Source organism: Rhinolophus hipposideros, assembly GCF_964194185.1.
Source record: "Rhinolophus hipposideros genome assembly, chromosome: 15".
Taxonomy (NCBI): Eukaryota; Metazoa; Chordata; class Mammalia; order Chiroptera; family Rhinolophidae; genus Rhinolophus; species Rhinolophus hipposideros.
Window position 1 is genome coordinate 56419696 of NC_138061.1, and position 12836 is coordinate 56432531.

The following is a 12836-nucleotide window of genomic DNA, read 5'->3' on the forward strand; positions in this document are numbered from 1 at the left end:
ACAGAGTAAGGGCTCTGTGGGAGATTGTACCATGCAGCATTGTAAAGTGAAGCTTGATGGTGGCATAGGAATAAGTGAGGCAAAGAAGCTGGAGAGAGCACTCTAGATGGAGTACCCAGCATGTGCAAAAGCATATGACAATGGAGTGTAGTATGCTTAGGAAATTGGAGACATGTGGGGTGACTATAAAGCTCCAGCAGCATCAGGGATGGTGAGAATGTAGGTGGGAAAGGGAGGGTGGAACTAGGTTGACAGGGTGGTGTTTTAATATGTACTCAGGCTTGTTTTTATCAAGTATGATAAGACTTGCAGATGTGGAAATGACTGTCTTGAAGGAAGAAGGTCTTACTCCCAGATTCCTAGAAATAGAGGGCATGTCATGCCACACAGGGCCAAACGGGGAAGTACCAGGGCCAGTCAGGAGGCAGAGGAAGTGAAGGGAAAATGTAGGCAAGAGCCTTCATTGTGGTTTCTGTGGGACAGGTAAGGCAAGGTAGGGTAATCAGGTTTAGGCTTGGCTAGTTAGAATAATTTCAGCAGGCTTTGGGATCCAGGGGCTGTCTCTCATTGTCTGATACCTGGCCCCAGGGTGATTAGGGCAGATGAATAGGGACACGAGTATAAGAACTAGATAAAGGAGGTAGTTGGGCTATGGGCTTTGGATTGGTTGGTTTGCATGTGAAAGACACACTTTCAGGAGAGTCCTTTATAATTTTAGGAATCAGCTAGCTCTGGGAGGGGCAGTCTTTCTAGGATGAGCAAAACATCAAAAAATATAGAAAATAAAGAGGCATGTAATACAGGTGGACAGTGGGAAAATTCTAAAGGTGAGTGACAGGATTCAGGCTGGGTTTGGAGTGAGGGAGAGGAGGAGAGGTTGCAATGATTTACTTCAGAGATAATTGGAATCAGTGCCACAGCCAGGACAGCAGAGATATGAGGTGACTTCTATGGCCAGCCTTTCTGAACCAGATGTCAGTCAGATTGATTAAACAGACTTTCAAAAAAAGTGAATATAATACACACAATATAAAATTCATCCTTTTAAAGTGTACAATTCAGTGATTTTTTTGTATACTTACAAAATGTGTGACCATCACCACTATCTAATTCAAGAATGTTTTCATTACTACAGAAAGAAAGCCTGTCCCCACTGGTTGCTCCTTCTCTCGCCACACCTTTGGCAACCACTCATCTAATTTTGGTCCCTATGGATTAGCCTATTCTGGATATTTCATATAAATAGAATCATACATTACGTGGCCTTTTGTGTCTGTCTTTTTTCATTTAGCATGTTTTAGGGTCCATGATGTTGTAGTATATATCAGCACTCACTTCCTTTTTATGGCGGAATAAAATTCTAATGCACTCACGTATGGATGTGCCACATTTTTGTTTATCCATTCATAAGTTGATAGACCTTTGGGTTGCTTCCACTTTTGGTCTGTTATGAGTAATGTTGCTTTGAACTTTTGTGTGTTTTTATGTAAACATATATTTCCAATTCACTTGGGGATATACCTAGGAATAGAATTTTTGGGTCTCTAATATGGTAACTCTAACATTTTGAGGAACTGCCATACTATTTTCCAAAGCAACTGACTGCACCATTTTACATTTCCACAGGCAGTATATGAAGGTTCAAATTCACATTCTTGCCAACACTTGTTATCTTTTGTCTTTTCGATAATAGATATCCTAACATGTGTGAGATGATAAATCATTGTGGTTTTGAATTGCATTTCCCTGATAGTTAAAGATGTTGAGCACTTTTTTGTGTGCCTATTGACCTGTTGTATGTATATCTATTCAGGTCTTTTGTCCATTTTTGAAATAAAATTATTTGTTTTTTACTATTGAATTATATGAGTTCCTTATATATTGGGGGTGCCAAAAAATGTATATACATGACTTGTATTCATCTTTTATTATTGGTATATATTGAGTATTACAATTTTAATACAATTGCTTTCCTTTCTTAAAATGTGTATACGTTTTTTTGGCACCCTCTGTATTTTGGATATTAACCCTTATTGGATATATAGTTTGCAAATATTTTCTCCTATTCTATGGGTTGCCTTTTTATTTTGTTGTTTCTTTTTCTATGCAGAAACAGTTGGATGTAGTACCACCTGTTTATTTTTGCTTTTGGTGTCATATTAAAAACAATCATTGCCAAGATAAAAGTGAAGGAGTTTCCCCCTATTTTTCTTCAAAGAGTTTTACATTTTTAGGTCTTACATTTAAATCTTTGAGTTTGTTTTTTTTGTGTGTACGGCATGACATAGGATCCAATTTCATTCTTTTGCATGTAGATATCCAGTTTTCCTGTTACAGGTGTCTCGGTTCTTTTTGCTGATGCAGTGAAAAATTAAAGGTCAGCAAGCTGATTAATATGCAAGCAGGGTTTATTAGGTTTATTAGTGATACATTCTCAGGGAAGAGAACAGGCCAGGCCGAGCTGAGGTGGGAGAGAGGGAGAGAGGGAGAGAGAACATGTGGGCGAGAGAGCTGGAGCAAAAAATGGTGAGAGAGCTATTGTCTCCAAAACTTAGAGTTTGCTGGGTGGGGTGAGGGAGTGACATATTGATTTGGCAGGAGAAGTGGTGCAAGCTCTTCCATGGGAGGGTGTGACCTCCTAAGATAGGTGGAGGTCAGTTGTGTTGATTCAGATCCTTATCTTGTTCCCGACTACCTCTTGTCATCTGTTGTTGTAAAAACAGATACGTGGCTGGAGGCAGTAAATTAAAGCTAGTTAGAGCTTTTTCTGTCGGCACTATGGACTCCCTCCCACCCCTTCTCCTCCTAAGTTTTCTAACTTCTACCTAACATTCCCAACACCATTTATTGAAGAAATGATCCTTTCCTTATTAGGTATATTTCGTGCCTTTGTTGAAGTTTAGTTGACCATATATGCATGAGTTTATTACTGGGCTCTCTATCATGTTCCATTAGTCTACGTGTCTGTTTTTTATGCCAGTACCATACTGTTTTGGTTACTATAGCTTTGCAATATTATTTGAAATCAACAAGTGAGATGCCTCCAGTTTTGTTCATCTTGTTCAAGATTGCTTAAGCCATTCAGAATCTTTTGTGGTGCCATATGAATTTTAGGATTGTTTTTTCTATTTCTGTGAAAAATGCCATTGGAATTTTGACAGGGATTGCATTGAATCTATAGATTGCTTTAAGTAGTATGGATATTTTAACAATATTAATTCTTTCAATCTGTAAACACAGGATATCTTTCCATTTATTTGTGGTTTCTTCCATTTCTGTCATCCTTGTCATGTAGGTTTCAGTGTACAGGTTTTTTACCTCCTTGGTTAGGTATATTTCTAAGTATTTTGTTCTTTTTGATGCTATTGTAAATGGAATTATTTTCTTAATTTATTTTTCAAAGATTTTTTTATTAAAAAATAGTTAGCATACAATATTTTATTAATTTCAGGTGTACACGATAGTTATTCAACGTTTATATACCTAAAGAAGTGATCACCATGCTAAGTCCAGCAACCATGTGACACCATAGTACACTATTACAATATTATTGACTATATTCCGTATGCTGTACATTACATCCTCATGACTTATTTGTTTTATACCTGGAGATTTGGACCACTTATTGCCCTTCACTCCCCCCCTTTTTAGTTTTCCAGTTACAGTTGATATTCAATATTATTTTATATTAGTTTCAGGTGTACAGCATATGGTTAGACATTTGTATACTTTAACAAGTGATTCCCCCTTATTAATTTAGTATCCACCTGACACTATGCATAGTTATTACCTTATTATCGACTGTATTCTCTATGCTTTACTTTACATCCCCATGATTATTTTGTAACTACCAATTTGTACTTCTTAATCCCTTCAACTTTTTCACCCACCCCCTCAACCTGGCAACCATCAAAATGTTCTCTGTATCAATGAGTCTCTTTTTGTTTCTGTTTTGTTTATTTTGTTCTTTAGAGTCCATATACAAGTGAAATCACATTGCACCTGTCTTTCACTGTCTGACATACTCCACATGCCACCGTAGACGACAAGAACCCATTCCCTCCATGACCACACAATATTCCATTGTATATATGTACCACCTCCTCTTTATCCATTCTTCCATCAACAGACACCCAGGCTGCCTCCACATCTTGGCCACTGTAAACAATGCTCAATGAACATAGGAATGGGCACATTCTCTCAAAGTAGCATTTTGGGTTTCTTTGGATAAATACCAGGAAGTGGGATTACTGGGTCTTTCTTTGCCTCTTGTTTTAAAGTCTACGTATTTTGTCTGGTATAAGTATTGATACCCCAGCTGTTCTTCCCCCCCATTTTCGTCTCTTTTACTTTTTGTATCCCTGTACTTTCAGTTTGTGTGTATCTTTTGATCTGAAGTAAGTGTCTTGTAGGCAGCATACGCATGAGTCTTATTTTCTTATCCATTCAGCCACCCTGTTTCTGATTGGATCATTTAATCCACTTACATTGAAAACAATTGTAGATATGTAGTTATTGCTACTTTATTATTCATATACTTTTTTTATAAAGATTTTATTGGGGAAGGAGAACAAGACTTTATTGGGGAACACTGTGTACTTCCAGGACTTTTTTCCAAGTCAGTTGTTGTCCTTTCAATCTTAGTTGTGGAGGGTGCCGTTCAGCTTCAAGTTGATGTCTTTTCAGTCTTAGTTGTGGAGGATGCAGCTCAGCTCCAGGTCCAGATGCCCTTTCTAGTTGCAGGGGGTGCTGCCCACCATCCCTTGCAGGAGTCAAACCGGCAACCTTGTGGTTGAGAGGATGCTCTTCAACCAACTGAGCCATCCGTGAGCTCAACGGCAGCTCAGCTCAAGGTGCTGTGTTCAATCTTAGTTGCAGGGGGTGGAGCCCACCATCCCTTGCAGGACTCGAGGAATCTAACTGGCAACCTTGTGGTTGAGAGCCCGCTGGCCCATGTGGGAATCCAACCGGCAGCCTTCGGGGTTAGGAGCATGGAGCTCCAACCGCCTGAGCCACTGGGCCGGGCAATTTTTTTTTTTTCCGTTTTAAAGTAGTCCCTCTTTGTGCTTTCTGTGCTTGTATATCTATTTTCTTCAAAAGATCAGGAGAGTTTTTAGTCATTATTTCTTCAAATAGATTCTCAGTCCCTTGTTTTCTCACTTCTTCTGGTCTGATGCGAATGTTGTTATGCTTGATGTTGTCCCCGAGGTCTCTTAAATTATCCTCATTTTTTTTTGGATTTCTTTTTTCTTTTGGCTATTCTGATTTGGGTGTTTTCTGCTACCTTAACATCTAAATCACTGATTCAATCATTTGCTTCATCTAGTCTGCTGGTGATTCCTTCTAGTGCATTCTGTATTTCAGTTCTTATATTCTTCACTTCTGACTGGTTCTTTTTTATGGTTTCTATGTCCTTTTTTATGCCTCCAATCTCTTTGTTGAAGTTCTCACTAAGTTCCTTGAGCATCCTTATAACCATTGTTTTGAACTCTGTATCCTGTAGGTTACTTGCCTCCATTTTATTTAGTTCTTTTTTGGGAGTTTTCTCCTGTTCTTTTATTTGGGATGTATCTCTTTGTTTCCCCATTTTGGCTGCCTCTCTGTTTGTTTCTATGTATTACGTAGGGCTGCTATGTCTCCCAGTATTGCTGGGTGGCCTTACGCATTACGGGTCCTTTGGGGCCCAGTGGCACAGTCTCCCAGGTCACCTGTGCCAGGTGCTCCAGGAATGTTTCTTGTGTGGGCTGTGTGTGCCCTCCTTTTGTAGTTGAGCCTTGATTGCTCCTGGCATGTCAGTGGGTGGGATTGACCCTCAGGCTGACTGGCTCTGGAGTTAGGCTATGTCCACAGCTTATGGGATTCTGTGCAGGGGCCTTACCCCTATGGAGTGGGACTTGCCCCAGCAGGCTCTGGTGCTTGTTGAGACCACCCTTTGTGTGTGCTGCTTATGGGACTAATTGAGTGGTGCTCTGCTGCAGTCTGAAGCCAACTTCCAAGTATGGTGGTTCTGGGGCTTCTTGGGAAGGGCTATGGAGCAGGCCCAGGTTAGCCAATGCCTGTGACTGCCTGGGGACTACCTCATAGGAGCTACAAATCTGTCTACAGTTGGTTACTGCCTACAGTTGGTCACTGTACCTGGAGGTGTGTGGAAGAGGCCACACTGTGAACTGAGGATCTCTGCTTCCCGTACCAGGTCTAGGGTAGCCCTGCAAAAAACCAGGGCACTCTGAGGCCTCTGCCACCTGCCAGCTCCTGTGAGATTCAGCCGCTGATAAAGCCTTCTGAAGTAGGCAAGTTGGGTGAGGCAGGGTCTCAATGAGTCAGCAGGATGGAGCAGTGTAGCTCACCAGGACAATGAAATTCAGATTTGGCCCATGGGGGTAGAATCAACACAGGAAAGATGGCACCCACCTATTGGCTGCACAGGAGAAGAGTCCCACACAGGGAAAAGGAGGACTGTCCTCCAGTCCTAGCTCTGAAGTTACACAACTCAGTCTCTTCCCATGTGTCTCCAATGCATCTAGAGTCACCATCCCTCCACTGGAGCCCAGGGTGAGTGCCTGCTTGGGCCCTTTAAAAGGATATCTGGATTTCCTGTATCCTTCCATCCCACCTGGACAGTTGGAATCCCCACTGTTTTTCACAGCTAGAAGTTGAGGGGGTTCCTCTTCCCAGCACCAGTACTTTGGGCTTGGGAACCTGATGTGGGGGTCTGGGGTCCCTTGCTCCTTCGTGGGGAATATCTGTGGCTGAGATAGCTTTCCCAATTTTCAACCACCACACATAGGTGTGGGACCAGCTCATCCCATTTTGCATCTCCGTTCCTCCTACCAGTCTCGACATGGCTTCTTATTTATATCCTTAGTTATAAAGCTTCTGTTCAGCTAGACTTCAAATGGTTCTCAAGGTTGATTATTCTTTTTTGTTTTTTTTTTAAAGATTTTATTGGGGAAGGGAAACAGGACTTTATTGAGGAACAGTGTGTACTTCCAGGACTTTTTTCCAAGTCAAGTTGTCCTTTCAGTCTTAGTTGTGGAGGGCGCAGCTCAGCTCCAGGTCCAGTTGCCGTTTTTCTAGTTGCAGAGGGCACAGCCCACCATCCCTTGTGGGAGTCGAACTGACAACCTTGTGGTTGAGAGGATGCACTCCAACCAACTGAGCCATTTGGGAGCTCAGCGGCAGCTCAGCTCAAGGTTCCGTGTTCAATCTTATTTGCAGGGGGTGCTGCAAGAGCTGAGGAAGGATTCATTCATTTAAATTCAGAATGGAATAAGAGATAGTAAAAAAAAAGAAGGTAGGATGTAGTTTATACTAAAAGAACTAGTGAAGTCACAAAGTGAAGTCACGTGAGACTACTACAGTGGAGGGGAAGGAGGCCTGACTTGGGGTCCTGTCCTAGCTTTGCCACTTACTAGTGTGACCACGAGCATGTTCTTGCTAAGTTTCTTCATTTGTAAAATGGGGGTGGTCATGTTGAGTTGGGGCTTGTTGGAAGTGTAAAATGAGAGAAGAAGCAAGGTTTTTTTCTATGTTGTGAAGAGCTATCAAGTGTGAAGTGTTTCTCTTTTCGTAGATACATGATGAGATGGAAAGTTATGGGCTGGGCTGGTGTTTCGTTAGGATGGAGAATGGAAATCATTTGGCCCGAGTGCTGCCTGATTGCTAATTAATGTACTGTGTGGCAAGAGAAAATGGAAAAATCTCCAAAACACAGAGAAAAGATATGATAATTCAGGCCTCATGATTTTGATTCCTCATTTTATGCTTTCTTAAAGAATGATGAGCTAAACTCTGGAGCCTGTCATTCAAACCCAGCAAAGCCATTCTGCACTCAATTCATTTAATATGAAAGATATAGTAGGCCATTAATCTACTGAGAACAGCAGTTTTTGATAAAACACCTAAATTAAATCCTCCAACTTAGAAGTAAAGGGAATTGTTCCCTTTAGTATCACTTGAATACAGACTTAGTTTTTCAGTTCAAACAGTAGAGCAGGCTCTGGCTTCTGAGAAACTCTGACTGTATTAGGCAGAAATTCATTTAATTATTTCTCAACTGTGAACCTGTCAGAGTGTGAAGTTAGGTAACATTTAGTTGCCCAGGGATTTAGAGATGAGCCAGCCTGACTTGGTCAGTGGTATTATTTACAAAAACTAGAATGGTATTATTGTTAACCCCTTCCTTCCCTCCTTGAATTGTGTGAATCTGATTGTGGCTCCACTCACAATCAGAGAGGTAGTTGTCTCACCCCTTGCCGGGAGGTTGTCAGAGCTGAATGAAAAAAATGTGTGCTCAGGCCCAGTATGCAGTCCAGTTGTGTGGGTTCCATTGTCTTCCCTCCTTAGAGAGGAGTGTGCTGTGGAGTCTGACATCAGTGATCCTAAAATGCTGTGTGCTTGAGATGGACGGGCCCTGAAGGGGCTTGTGGAGATGAGGTGTGTTCTGGAGACAGGGCAGTGCAGAGCAGAATTTAGGCCTGGAAAGAAAGCTAAAGCATAACACAAAAGAAGGGATTTCTATCCAGTGATGGGCTGGGAAATTGTGCAATTTCTCCTTGGACATAACCTATCTGAACTGCTCCTCAAACTCAGGTGCCACATATCTTTCTTTGATTTTACAGCTCAGAACAATGGCAGGCTGAGTCGCCACATGCCCAGTTCATGTCCTGCTTAGGTTTCTCTCTCCTCTTGAACTGCTCAAGAATCCCCGGGGGCCCTATGTTGTCCCAAAGTGAAGTTGTTCCAAGGTTCACCCTGGCGTGGGGAGCATTCTGGTCCTAAATTGCTCTTCGTGGCCACAGGCGGTCGCTGTTTGTAGCCATAAGGATATGCTGGCAGGACAAGGATGGCTGACAGGGAACTACAGAAGCCTTGGAGTCCCTGCCCTTGGCCTACGTTTAGGTGTGGGTGCACCTCACTTGCTTTCCCTGAGGCGCATCTCTCAGGCTCACCATCTTGGTGCCAAACCCAGCCATTCCCTGGGTGATGGCTGCTCCAACAGGCTGAGCTACCCGAGACCTGTGTGCACATCCTTCGATATCTAGATTGCCTGTTTCCCTTTTCCAGGGGTCAGGAAACCTCCCCTTTCATAAAGGGTTCATTTTTCCCATTCCCTGATGAGAACTTCTGACTCTACCCAGCCCCATCTGACACTACTTCCCTGCCACCACTCCTTTGTGCCTTGACAGGGATGGGCCCTTTCTAAAGGTGGCATTCCAGTCTGCTTATCTCACAGCAGATATATTTAATGAACCTCTATCATGTGCCAGGAACTGTCCAAGCCCCTTCTATGTACGATCTTATTTATGTCTCAAAGCCACCAATGAGGCCCCATTTTACAGATGAGGAAATAGTGTAGCTATGGGGCTACAAGTTGCCCAAGGTCACATGGAGCAGGAAATGAAGCAGAATTTAAACACATTGGAACCTATATGTAATTTAAATCTTTATTGGTGCTTTTTCCTATATATATGATTATTCACTAATTTTTGGAAACATTATACTACTCATGCAAGGAGTTACTACAAATTGATACTGCTTTGAAGCGTTTGGTTTCTCTGTAGGATGTAACTAGACCCTCTGAGTTCTGTAAAGCACTGAGTCTTTTCTGTCTGGGCAGAGGCAGGGGGAGCACCAGGGGATGTGAGTACGTTCCTTGCTTTCATGAAAAGCAGCAATGAATGCTCTTCCAGGACCTTGTCCGCACCGGACCTTTCCTCCCGGCACCTCACAGGCACCTCTACCTCAACATGTCCAAACTCAATCCTTCTCTTCCTGTTCCTCCCAACCTGCTTTATCAACTGGTTGTTAAAGGCAGAAACTTAGCTGTCATTCTGATCTTTTCCTTTTTGCTCACTATCAACCCCAAACTACCAAGTTATAAAGATTCAGCCTCCTTAATATTTTTCGCATTGACACCCCTCTACTCCATTTCCCTGGTGCTATCTTAACTTTGACTCCCATTGCTCTTTGCCTAAATTTCTCTTTTCCAAGCCTTCTTGCTTGTGCCTGTCAGATTGATTCCCAACACAGGAGCCAAATCAGTCTTTGAAGAGTCTAAACAGCATCTCACTCTCCAGCTTAAAACCTTTCAGTGGCTTCCAATCACCCTTTGGTAAAGCATTCACATTCATTACCCAGTGTCTATTGGTCTCCTAAATTGCCCTTTCTGTTTCTATACCTCATCTCGTGCCCCTCTCTCTGAAAGCTTCCGTCCAGCCACACTGATCCATTCTTTTTTTAAAAAAGATTTTATTGGGGAAGGGGAACAGGACTTTATTGGGGAACCGGGTGTACTTCCAGAACTTTTTTCCAAGTCAAGTTGTTGTCCTTTCAATCTTAGTTGTGGAGGGTGCCGTTCAGCTTCAAGTTGTTGTCCTTTCAGTTAGTTGTGGAGGGCGCAGCTCAGCTCCAGGTTCAGTTGCCGTTGCTAGTTGCGGGACTCGAGCAATTGAACCGGCAACCTTGTGGTTGAGAGCCTTGAACCGGCAACCTTGTGGTTGAGAGCCTACTGGCCCATGTGGGAATCGAACCGGCAGCCTTTGGAGTTAGGAGCACGGAGCTCCAACCGCCTGAGCCACCGGGCGGGCCCCGACACTGACCCATCCTAAGAGGGATGCCTGAGCTACTGCTTGCTTCTGGTCTCTATCCCTGAGCCTGGAATACCCTGTGCTCAGCCTCTCTTGGTTGAATCCTGTGTGTCCACCAGGCATCAGCTCAGAGATCCTTCTCCAGAGGGTTTCTCTGCCTGATCAGGTGCCCCTTCTCTGGGACCCCACAGCACCCCATGCACACCCAACCACAACTCCATTCACCATTTGTTGGCACGTTTCCCTTAATAGACAGTAAGTTCTCTGAGGGCAGGGAATGCGTCTTGCTCATTGCTGTGTCCACATCCCCTAGCACCAGCCTGGTAGCCAGCGGATATGGTGCTCTTGTGAAAATTAGAAAAAGGCACTCATTCGTCAAGACCTGCACTGCCATCTGCCAGAAACTTGTTACATCTGTGCAAATATATGATGATCATGTGGTTACATCTGTACAAGAATATGATGACTATGCGGTGACTACGCCCCCTGCAATTGTGCAATGCACAGCTTTGTCCTGCATAGCACAGAGCTGGCACAAAGTAGCCACTAAACACACCTGTGCTGAATAAATGTGCACACCCTGCCGGAGTGTGTTACTTAAACTGCTAAAAACCCTGCCTCTTGCAATGATGAGCCTGGCTATATTTCTGGAGCTACGTAAATGCTCACAGAGATTCTGCCAAGAGGAAAACCAACTCCTGTCATCCGTTCAGTGTTAGAGAACTGGGCGGGAGCCTTGAGCACAGATAAGGCCATGATTCCAGAACAGTCTGGTAGTTTTGGCAGCCCTTAGACAAAGGATGGTAGTGTTTCTATTTTCTGTGGATGGAAAACTAAGACCCAGAGAGATGAAAACTTGTCCTAGGCTAGACAGAATGTTAAGAGCCACGCCAACCAGAATGCTCAGCTTCGCTCTGCCTCCCAACTCCTTTAGTGACTGGCTTATTGTACTCAGCATAATGCTCTCAGGGTTCGTTCATGTTGTGGCATGTGCCAGAACTTCCTTCCTTTTATGGTTGAATAATATTCCATTGTATGTTCATACTATATTTTGTTTATCTATTTATCCACTGATGGACATTTCGGTTGTTTCCACATTTTGGCTCTTGTGAATAATGCAGCTATGAACATGGGTATACAAATATTTGTTCAAATTCTTGCTTTCAGTCCATTTGTGTATGAGGTGTGATGAAAAACTATAGTGGATATTTAATTTAAAAAAATTTTTACAGTAAAAGACACATTCCCATTAATCCCCCTCAAAATACTCCCCCTCGCTTCGAACACCTTTATTCCAGTGTACTTGCCACTTTCTGAAGCAGTTCTGGAAGTCCTCTCTTGTAAGTGTCTTTAGTTGTGGTGTTGTGGCTGCCTTGATGTCCTGAATTGATTCAAAATGTTTACCTTTCATGGTTATTTTGACTTTGGGGAAGAGCCAGAAGTCACACGGTGCCAGATCTGGTGAATAAGGTGGGTGAGGACACACCATAATGTTTTTATTTGACAGAAATTGCTGTATCAGAAGCGATGTGTGACACAGAGCGTTGTCATGATGGAGGATGATGTAAAGACATGAAAGAGGACTTCCAGAACTGCTTCAGAAAGTGGCAAGAATGATGGGATAAGTGTCTTTGAAGTGAGAGAGAGTATTTTGAGGGGGATATATCTTTAACTGTAATAAAAATTTTTTATTTAAACATTCGCTGTATCTTTTGATCATACCTCATATGTATCCAGGAGTTGAATTGCTGAGTCATATGGTAATTGTACGTTTAATTTTTTTATGGAACTGCTATGCTGTTTTCCACAGCAGCTGCCCCATTTTACATTCCCCACCAACGTTGCAAAAGGGTTCCAATTTCTCCATATCCTTGCCAACACTTGTTATTCCTGTTTTTTTAATTAAATGCATGTTTAAAATAATAGCCATCCTAATGGATATGAAGTGGTATCTCATTGTGTTTGGTCCATTTTTTTCAATATCTAAATTCAGCCTTTCTTCTGAAGTCCTCAGTGTTTTCGTGCTCTCTCAGTCGTCGTTAGAGTATTTCTGTGAGGTGAGGCTTATTCTCCTTTTAAGATATGAAGAAAGGATATCCCGGAACCTGCCTTAGAAGTAGGAGTGCCCGCCATCCTCCTTTGATCTGCTTGCAGTGCAGACCCTCGCAGTGCCTGCTGCGTAGAACTGTGGGGAATTGTCTTGGGCCAGAGTGTGGGCTGTGGGAGGAAGCAGAGGTGAGTCAGTCT

General features: G+C 42.8%; 1 protein-coding gene across 3 annotated transcripts in view; it reads left to right on the forward strand.

Annotated features, from left to right (window-relative positions):
* SH2D4B (SH2 domain containing 4B) overlaps positions 1-12836 on the forward strand; it is a gene marked incomplete at its 5' end in the record, with an annotated part of 105006 nt that overhangs the window by 42059 nt on the left and 50111 nt on the right. The window lies entirely within an intron of this gene.